This window comes from Cololabis saira, chromosome 15 (assembly GCF_033807715.1).
Source record: "Cololabis saira isolate AMF1-May2022 chromosome 15, fColSai1.1, whole genome shotgun sequence".
NCBI lineage: Eukaryota > Metazoa > Chordata > Actinopteri > Beloniformes > Belonidae > Cololabis > Cololabis saira.
In genome coordinates this window covers 14,413,068-14,422,561 of record NC_084601.1, presented here as the reverse complement: position 1 = coordinate 14,422,561, position 9,494 = coordinate 14,413,068, and positions in this window count along the sequence as shown.

Genomic DNA, 9,494 nt, shown 5'->3' with positions numbered 1-9,494 from the left:
AGTCCCCAGACCTGGGGACATTGATAAAATAAGTTAAACTAGATTAACCTTTTCTGGCCTTTTATTCTGCATTGCAGTAATACTTGTACTGTGGACCTTACAGGTGTTTTTCAAACTGGCTGACTTGTTACCAACTGGCATGGAAGCATATTTCAGTGATCAGGAAGTCAGGATGAGCTTGGAGACACAGCAGAAGATAACAGCTTATTTTAATTCTGGGTCTGTCACAGCTCAGACATCTCTCCCAGATAACTGTACAGCTCTTCCTCTTCTACACCCAGCAAGAAGACCTGTTATCTTCCCTCCCCCTCTGCACCAGAAACAAAGTAATTAGTGGACACTCCCGACAATTTCACCTCAGCTTTTTTTTCCTTCCAAGTCAAACAGTGACACAAAAAAAGAGAGGTGGAGCAAGAGGGATGATTTTTCTTCTCTCTTAAGATGGTAGCACTCCCACTTGCTGCAGAGCTACATTCTCATGTTTGCTGCAGAAGTCGTGAAGCTGCTGGAGACAGCAGACAAGGCGGTGGAGGAAATCAAAGATGGCTGCAGAGCTCCACATCATCAACCTTTTTTTTCTCCTCTCTTCCCACATGAAACACATTTAGCTACTGTCCAAGTAAAAAGATACCATTTGAACACATTTATAAGTCCTTATTTTGCTGTGATACATAGATTTTTTTCCGATAACTATTAGAAATAACACTATTTTAAATAAATATTTAAGAGAGGTTGGTGTATGGAGATGTTTCTCAGTAGGGGCCAGGCTCTTTCAAATTTTTTAGGTCAAACTGAGTTCACCTCAGACTTAACCCGTTATTTTTTTTCACAAAAGCTTCACTTAAATAGTAAAGTCAAATACATTTAAATCAAGGAAAGGTCATAAAGTTGAAGTCACTTGAGCTCAAACGATCAGGGTTTGAGGACGTCCTTTTATGTCCGATGTGGTGGTGTACCTGCCCGACAGCTGAGAATAAACTAAATCAGATGCTACCAGCAGATATGCACTTGTATTCTGTAATCAAGATGAAGCTGGAGAGTCACTCAAGATAGCAAAGCATATCTGATGGTAAATTGATGGCTTGTGGCTTGAACAAGCAAAGAATAAAAGTGGATTTTAAGAAAACATGCAGCTTAAAGAATCTTCATGTTATCATAATTCAATTATTATCAGCCAAGAGCTGGTAGTCACCAGTCCTTGATGATGAATTGATCATCCAACAGACAGAAGAAAGTGTCACTACAGGTCAGTCTGGAGGCATTCATGGCGGGGAAACCATTTCTGGTACAAAGTGTCTTATTTGACAGATTAGGTCAAAGGGAAGCAAAGCTTTTCTGCAGAAACACCTCAAACCCAAACTGTCCAACACACCAGTGGAGCTGAAGTGAATGGGGTTTATTCTGTAGCCACGTGACCTGGGGACCCTGCAGTGGGTTGACCATGAGGTCTTCTGTATACATCTGATCTGAAGCACATCAGCAAATCCACAAATAAAAGAACAGTCAAAATCCGGTCAAACTCCAAACCCGAAGCAGTGCTGAAAAGAAGAATAGGCCACAAGTCCTCCACAATCACGTTATAGAACAATGCCGTCCCACTAAAAACACCTACTTCAAGTTATTGCTCCTAAAGGTGCAGCTAGAAGCTGCTTAGTTTTACTTAGCCTACATAGCCTTTTTTTTCCTTGAGGTTTCGTTTTTTGTAAAATAAATAATGGCACAGTGAGAAGAATTACAAGTTGCTCATCATCATACAGTATATGAGTTATATTTAATCATTGGCTTAGAAAAACATTAAATTCACAACCCCAGATCCAGTCAGGGATGAAAGAACAGAGAGCGAGCCGCTTCACGCACCTCAATGGAGCAAAAATGTGTGTGAGGGCTTTACGTTAAACATCCAACTTTAGTCAGGCATTAAGACCGTCCATTAAATGAATATAATTTTCAGAAGCAATGCTTATCTATGGATATTTCTAGGTTTCATTGCACTCAGTTCTTGTCATACAGCATATAGAGCATCAATAAAGGGGCAAACATAATCTCAGAGCGTTTCGCATAGAGAAAGTCACGAAATCCCTCGATAAAGCACTTGGTGACATTGGGCAGAAAAACACGGATGAGTGTTAAATTACAGAAAATCCTAATGATCAACCGCTGCATATCATAATCCGGAGACGTGATATTTGTGGGAAATAGATGTCGCATCTGACAGAAATGTCACACACTTATGGTGCTAAAATCTTGTTCATGCAAAATAATTTGATTTGATTTCACGAGTGAATAAATGCGAGACACAGAGTCCACTCAAGTGATGTCCACTTCTTAAACACATACAATGATGCTACTAGCAGGGCCATGTGGCACACACGTTCAGAGGAAGGAAGTTAAGTGATGAAGAGAGGAAAGAGAGGTGAGCAGACACGGCCTACTAACCCTCTCACTTTCTAAAGGATTACAAGGAAAGGTAAAAATTATTTAAGTCTGAAGGAAATCTGAGGGATGGATACGTTTCAGACACGCTGCCCTTTCTGATCCAGTCACACAGAGGCAGGCTCTAATTAAACAGGGCACTGTGTGCATACCCGTTGGCAGACATGCAAGGGCGGCTGAGGTTTTCAAATTACAGCCTTTATTCCAGGCAGTTCCTCCAACTCGTTCTGTCTGCTCCAGACTTGCAACAAAGACCTTCCTCGCAGGCACACCGAAGGAAAACAAATGCAACATTTAGTTTTCTCAAGAATATGTTTTTCTTATTTGCTAAAAAGAAATAATAGACATTTGATGATATCCGATTGTAGAGTAACAGCTACTATTGATGTGATTTTTCTTTCGTTTTTGTTTTTTTACATTCCAGTACGGGTAAGAGCTGGTACTAGCGAGCTATATGTAAAATCCCTCAACTGAAACACTATAATCCATCCATCCGTTAACTTTCACCCATCCAAATTCTGGTCACTGGGGCAGTAGCCCAACCCGCCCACCCCCGATCGTCTCCTCAAGTTCCTCCAGAGGAACTCTGCTGACTGATATGATATGATGCATTTTGTTTACTTAAATCTGTACAAAGAAGCAGAAGAGGAGGCCAAATTGTGTATCTAAGAGTTAAAAAAAAGATGCATAAATTATGATTGTTTCAGTTCAGTCAGGTATGAGCTAAGTCACATTTGTGTGTGTGGTTTAGTACAAAACAACAATCAGAAAGACTCGACTGATTTCCTGCTCACTTTCCAACATGCAGCTTCATTTTTACTATATTTTTTAAGACTAAACTATTTGACTCTTTGGGCTTTTGCAAACCCTCATTTCACCGCTTTAAGTTACAGAAAATATGGCTGCTTGGTGGGCAAATTTAGCACCTAACTACTGCGTGCTTGAATTCCTCCTATGCAGAAGCGTTCTGCACCTCCGGGAAGCTGCAGGCAGCGTTTAAACGTGGTGAAAAAAAGCAGGGTGGGCGAAAGAATTAAGATCTCGCGTTGGGTCGACAGGCCTGAGCGTATATCAGTATGCTGAGGCCACTGGAGTCGTTCACTATCCCGGCTGAGGGTGCAGCAGCCCCACAGAGAGAAAAAGTGGGGAAGCCAGTAAAAAACAGATTTTTAAGAACTCATTTATTGTAAGTGCCTGAAATTATACATGACCCCAACCAAATCTATAATGTGTCTTTGTGTATACAACATAAGTTAGCTTTTTTTCCCTTCTAGACCACATTTTTCATAACTTTGATTCACATCTCTGTCTTTGTGTGTGCTCTGCAACGTCTGTCTTCACTACCTCAGTCACTTCTTAACGCTGTTTACCCATAGTTGTATTTCCTGAGCATTTAAAGGTGATTGCCAGGAGGCGGGATCATGGAGGAGCTGGTCTGATGTGAGCGAGAGCATGGAGAGTTAGTGGCAAAAGCGAGAGTATAAATATTTGTCAGAGAACGCAACTGACAATGGCGGAGATATCGAGACATAATGAAGTGATTTTGAGCATAATAATGCAGTAAAACCAACCAGAATATTCATTAAAAAAAAATTAACTTAAAGCTGAAGTAAACAGGTTCCCCTGAAGAGAGGTGAAGAGAGGAGAAGGAACATGAGAATTACAAAAAAGCTGAAGGCAATGAGGGCACCTCCCTTGGCTGGAAGCAGCGCATGACTGGATTTGCCTCCATGTCCACATGACTCACAGTCTGGTCAGCAAACGCATAATAAACGTGACAGAAATATCCCCACACAATGTCACAAGAGTCCACGGCAAGCAGATAATTGCTAGATGGAGTTGGACCGTGGTTTGAAAGATGGAGGAAAAAAAACAACCCGTATAAGAGGAAGGCAAGTGAAGGTCTAAATATGAAGATTTTCTTTTAACCTTTCTTTTTCTTCCTTTTTTAAAATTCCTTTTGAAAAACGGCACAAAAAGTGGAACGAGGTTTCCAGCGGTCGTCCCAGCTGCCCTGAAATAATTTGCTGTTACACCTTCTCACACACCTGAGAAGGCTAAGACAAATTTAGTCCAGTTAGACACCTGTCTAACAGGATACGTGCACACATACACTGTTTATTTGATCAATGAAGTTACATCAAAGTCTTCAGTGTGACTAACTTAGGGACTCACTGATGCACTGATTCACTGATTCTCTTTAAAAAGAGAATCATTGGGTCCAAATGCAGAAGATCAGAGGCAGATGGACAATCTCAAACACAACTTTGATCTCGGTTAACACGATGTAAACTAAAACATTGCAGACGTAGGATGTCCGAGACTGGAAAAGAAAGAACCCTCCATTCAAAATCCTTACAGAAAAGGACACACGGACAAGAAAAACTGATGGATGAGCACAAAATACAGGTGGCACAATCAAGAAATCTATGAAAAACCAGATAAATAACTGGCAAAGAGTGAAACAAATCACAGAAGAGAAGCTAGACATGAAGAAGAGACGGATCTGTAAACCAAGAGAAAGTCTATAAAATATAACTATGGATATTTGTGTAATACTTTGAATTGTTGTTGTGATCTTGCTTTTAATTAAGCACAATTGGTGATAAAATCAAGAAGCCCATAAACACCAGCCTCTACTGCAGTTTCCGGATGCTGCCTGCGTCTAAACTGGTCCTAAAATGACTTAAATACAATCTCAAGAACTGAATGACATACTCAACAGAAACACAATACTATACCATGTTATTAATGATTTAAGAAAGTCAAAGTCAAATGAAAAAACTGAATATACAAACAGCTTCTGTGGGAATAATAACAGCTGGATGCAGATAATCAAAAGCACTCGATAAACTAATTATCAAGAGTGAGAGTGATAAAAGCAGTCTACTGGAGCATCAAGCGCGTCTTTACACAACAGCAGAAAGGAAAGCGAATCCACTGTTGCTGCCCGTCAATCTAGGAAGGCTTGTAAGGTTATTTTCAAACTATTTGGAGTCTGTCATTCTGCAGTGGGAAATATTATTCACAAGTAAAATGTACAGCAGACAGTCATCAAGCCTCCAAGGACTTGGCAACGCAACAAGTTTATGATGAAGTCAGATCATTGCAAGGCTCAAAATAACTGCAAAAAATGAATATATCAATTAGTTAATTAACAGGGTTACGCTGGATCAGATAAGAGATAGGAGAAAATTAGCTGCAGATGGTCAAATCTGTTAAAAATCAAACAGGGCATATGAGGATACGCCGTGAAATCTATGACAGTAATGCTGGAAAATGTAAGGAAGGAAGATGCTGCGTCCCTTGTCAGCTCCCAGAGTTCAGCGTGAGTGAGATGTTGTGGAGTGACGCTAAGAGAGCTGTAGACCAACAAGTGACCACAATGTTCGATGAGCAGAAGCGATGTCGTAAACAAGAGTGAGCCACAACAGTTTCTGTGATAACTTCTGACAGCCTGGCTTTTCTGTTATTAAAGAAGTAATTACAGAATTTATTTCATCACCAATCTGCAGTCCCACTAACTTAATTGTAAGATCGAGTAAGAACTGGAATATAGTCATTATTTTTTGGCATTGTGTTCTAATATTTAAGACCGAAATGTTTGATAAATCTGTTCCTTCAAAAAGGACCAAATGGGTACATTAAAAGTGTTTTTTAATAATTTTTTTTCAACTGTATCAGTTAGTAAAAGCCACTAAATCAACAATTGTCTGTCTATTTGCCATTTCATTACCTACTGAGTAAAGCAAAGCATAGTTAAAAGTAAAGTTGTAGTTCTCGAGACTGGTTTTGGTCTCAAGACCGATCTCAAGACCACTTCTTTGTGGTTTTGGTCTTGTGACGGCCTCAACAGTCTTTGGTCTTGGGCTTGGTCTCTTTCGTTCTCGCCATGTCTCGGACTCGGATAATTGAGATGCCATTGCACACACCAAGGTGACAGAATCTTGTGATCTGTTAATCTACAGTTTTGTAAACTATTTTTGGTTTGCATTTGATTTAACATATGTTTTGGTGCATCTGCATGTGTATCTGTATTTAATTACAGTATTGTGTTTATAATGGCCTTTTTTGAATAAATATATGGCATAATTGGCCTTTGAATAATATTTGCGTATAGGTGTGTTTGATTAAGCATTAGGTCTATGCCATTTCAGTGATGCTGATATACAGTGTAATTTGGCTACTATAATGGTAAATAATGCAATTTCAAGTCAGTCATTTTGTGTATCTTTAATATTTTAAATTCACGTTTCATCTCCAAATGAAGTACAATTTAAATCAGTAACATTTACTATTCATTAGACTTTTCTGAGGTGGAGGGGGGTGTTGGAGGCTTGTTATTTTGTTAGATGACATTGGGACTATTTAATAGTCATGTCAATCCTCAAATAGTTTAGAAATAGCAGTAGTGCAGTCGATACACATATTTGATCTCAGCTAATTGATGAAAACATTTATAGTGAGTTCACACATGAGACATCAGACACAGTCTGTTTTATTGTGCTGCAGTTGAAAACAACCTCATATGTAAACTGAGCAGCTGAACCCAGTATGGTGCTTATGTACAACTCACGCAAGATGACAAAATAATTAGGTTTCTTTTTGGTCTCAGTTTCGGTCTTGAGCTGAATTAGTCTTGGTCTTGATCTGGTCTTGTCTTGGTCTTGATACTCTCTGGTCTTGGTGTCAGTTCAGGTGGTCTTGACTACAAGTCTAGTTAAAAGTAAGGAATAAGAAATAAAGTGGAAAAGAATTTATGCAACAATTAGTACACGTAAAGATGCCAACTTTAGAACAATTTATTCATCAAATGCCACTCTACGGTCTATGCAGTCAGACCATCATGTCCAGGCGGTAATGACTCAACATCACGTTACCATGGCAAACATCACAAGCTACAATGGGAAACATGCATGCTTTGCTACTTTAAGGACTGTAGTTTAAATCTCTGATGTTGTAATGATCAAAAAACATTTGTCTAACTCAGAGATTACGGAACAACACCTAAAACAAATTAGGGTTGAGTCTTACTTTATGAAGTGTCACTTTCACTACAATGGCTGTGAGAATGGGGACGTTTGCAGTTTGTGGGAACACTTAAGGTGGAACATTTGTGTATGTTTACTGTCAGATAAGACGGAGGATCCAGGATCTGCAGTACGCAGGGTCGGTCTCGCAGACTGAGGCTGGTTTCGTTCCAGCTGTGAAAGGGTTAAGCTGAGCTCAGCTCTGGTGAGCGGAGGAGAGAACCCTGAAATCGTTTCCACATTACAACACACATGAGGAACACATTGACGGGAGTTCAGTTGTCTGGAGTCCCCCCTCCCTCTCTCACTCTGGCTGGTCAGGGGTAAGCTCGACACAGCTGTATGTCATTACACATCTGGGAAAATGCACTCAGAGCCCCGGATGACACACCAGAAAGAGAAAGAGACAATGAGCTCCGTCCACAACCAACCACTGTGTCTAGCAGGTTTAAAAAATGAGACTAACTGCAAAAAGATCAAACATGCTCCAGGATACACTATAAAACACTATAAAACTTGTATCTATTTGGGAACAACAACAAAAAAAGGATTGTGATTGTTGATCTACAGTCAATTAATTTTTTTACATCAAAGAACAAGAAGCAAGGGGAAAAAAAGATGTTAACAAGAAAAATAGGAAGATTTTTGAAGCTGAGCTCCTCCCATCGCCCCCCTTCATGAACTCCTCCCCTTTCGAATTGCTCCAGTTGCTGCAGTTTTATTTTAGGAGGATGGATGTCGACTGCTTGAGGTTTCAGGAGGGAAGAAATCTTGCCTTTTTTTTTTCTTTTTTCCAGCATGGAAAGTGTTGTTTTCCCTCAATTCCACATGCCACAATAATACTGCCTCCTCCACGGTTTCAGCTCCCTCTGAACAGCTCTGTTCAGATAGTGTTTGGCACAAATTAAAGAAAGGTGCTAAATCGTATAGATTTGACCCCCTTTCAAAACACCACACATAACGGCCGTAGAGCTCCAGTGGCATGCACAAGAGGACAAAGTCGACTGAGAAAACAAAACAAAAAACCCTCCACGGCTGCTTGAAGACAGACATATGTCAGTCCTTCAAGTCTGACCTCAAAAAATAGGCATTTCAAGAAGCTCCAACATGAAATCTAGTTTCTCTATCTCACTCAGCAGTCTTTATTAATTATTCGTTTCTTGTTAATCTTTCCAGACATCAGTGCCTGGAAAATGCCAGTGCCTGGCCTCACTTTGCTGCTGCTGCTGCCGGTGTGGCAACAAGGAAGTAAAACGACTCCTCCGGCCCTCCTCCGTACTTGAATGATTTCACAGATGGGAAGGGAAGAAGAAAAAATAACCCAACCCAACATTAGGATCAAGTAAAGACAGAGAAAGTTTCAGATGTAGGAGAAAAGGTTTTTAGTTTTTTCCTGGTAGATTACATATTTCCGATTGGTTTTGTGATTTATTTCTAATTCACAATATTTATAATAATCATGATTTATCAGCTATAAGACAGATGCTTTTTGGGGAAAGCAGATCCAGAGTTATAATCTGAAGCCTCAAAACTGTAAAACATAGACGAGTTGTTAGGATGCATTTTTTTAGGCACTTCCAAACCTAAAACTGAGTCGTGGTGGACATATCTTTGCCTACCACAAGCCAGACCAAGTCTTAGATACAGCAGGGTTTATATTATTGTTATCATTTGTTTATTTATGATCTCAGGAACTTTCTGTTTTATCACCCAACCAGAATGGCAGTCTACAGGGCATCTGTTATTTCACCTAATCTTAATGTGTTATTATAAACCAATCAATTCAGTTTCTGTATCCACTGGCCTGCACGTTTTAGGTATTTCCCTACTTCAACACAGCTGATCTAAATAATGGTCATCATCAGCAAGTCATCAAGGTCTGTTAATGACACAGCCATGTCTGTCAGGGTGAGCTGATGCATCTAAAACGAGCCGGACACCCTTGAGGGCCAGGGTTGGGAAACACTGCTTCAAGGCCTCCACTCAGCAAGATACTGATCACTATCCTTCACAATAACAAACAAGGCTAAA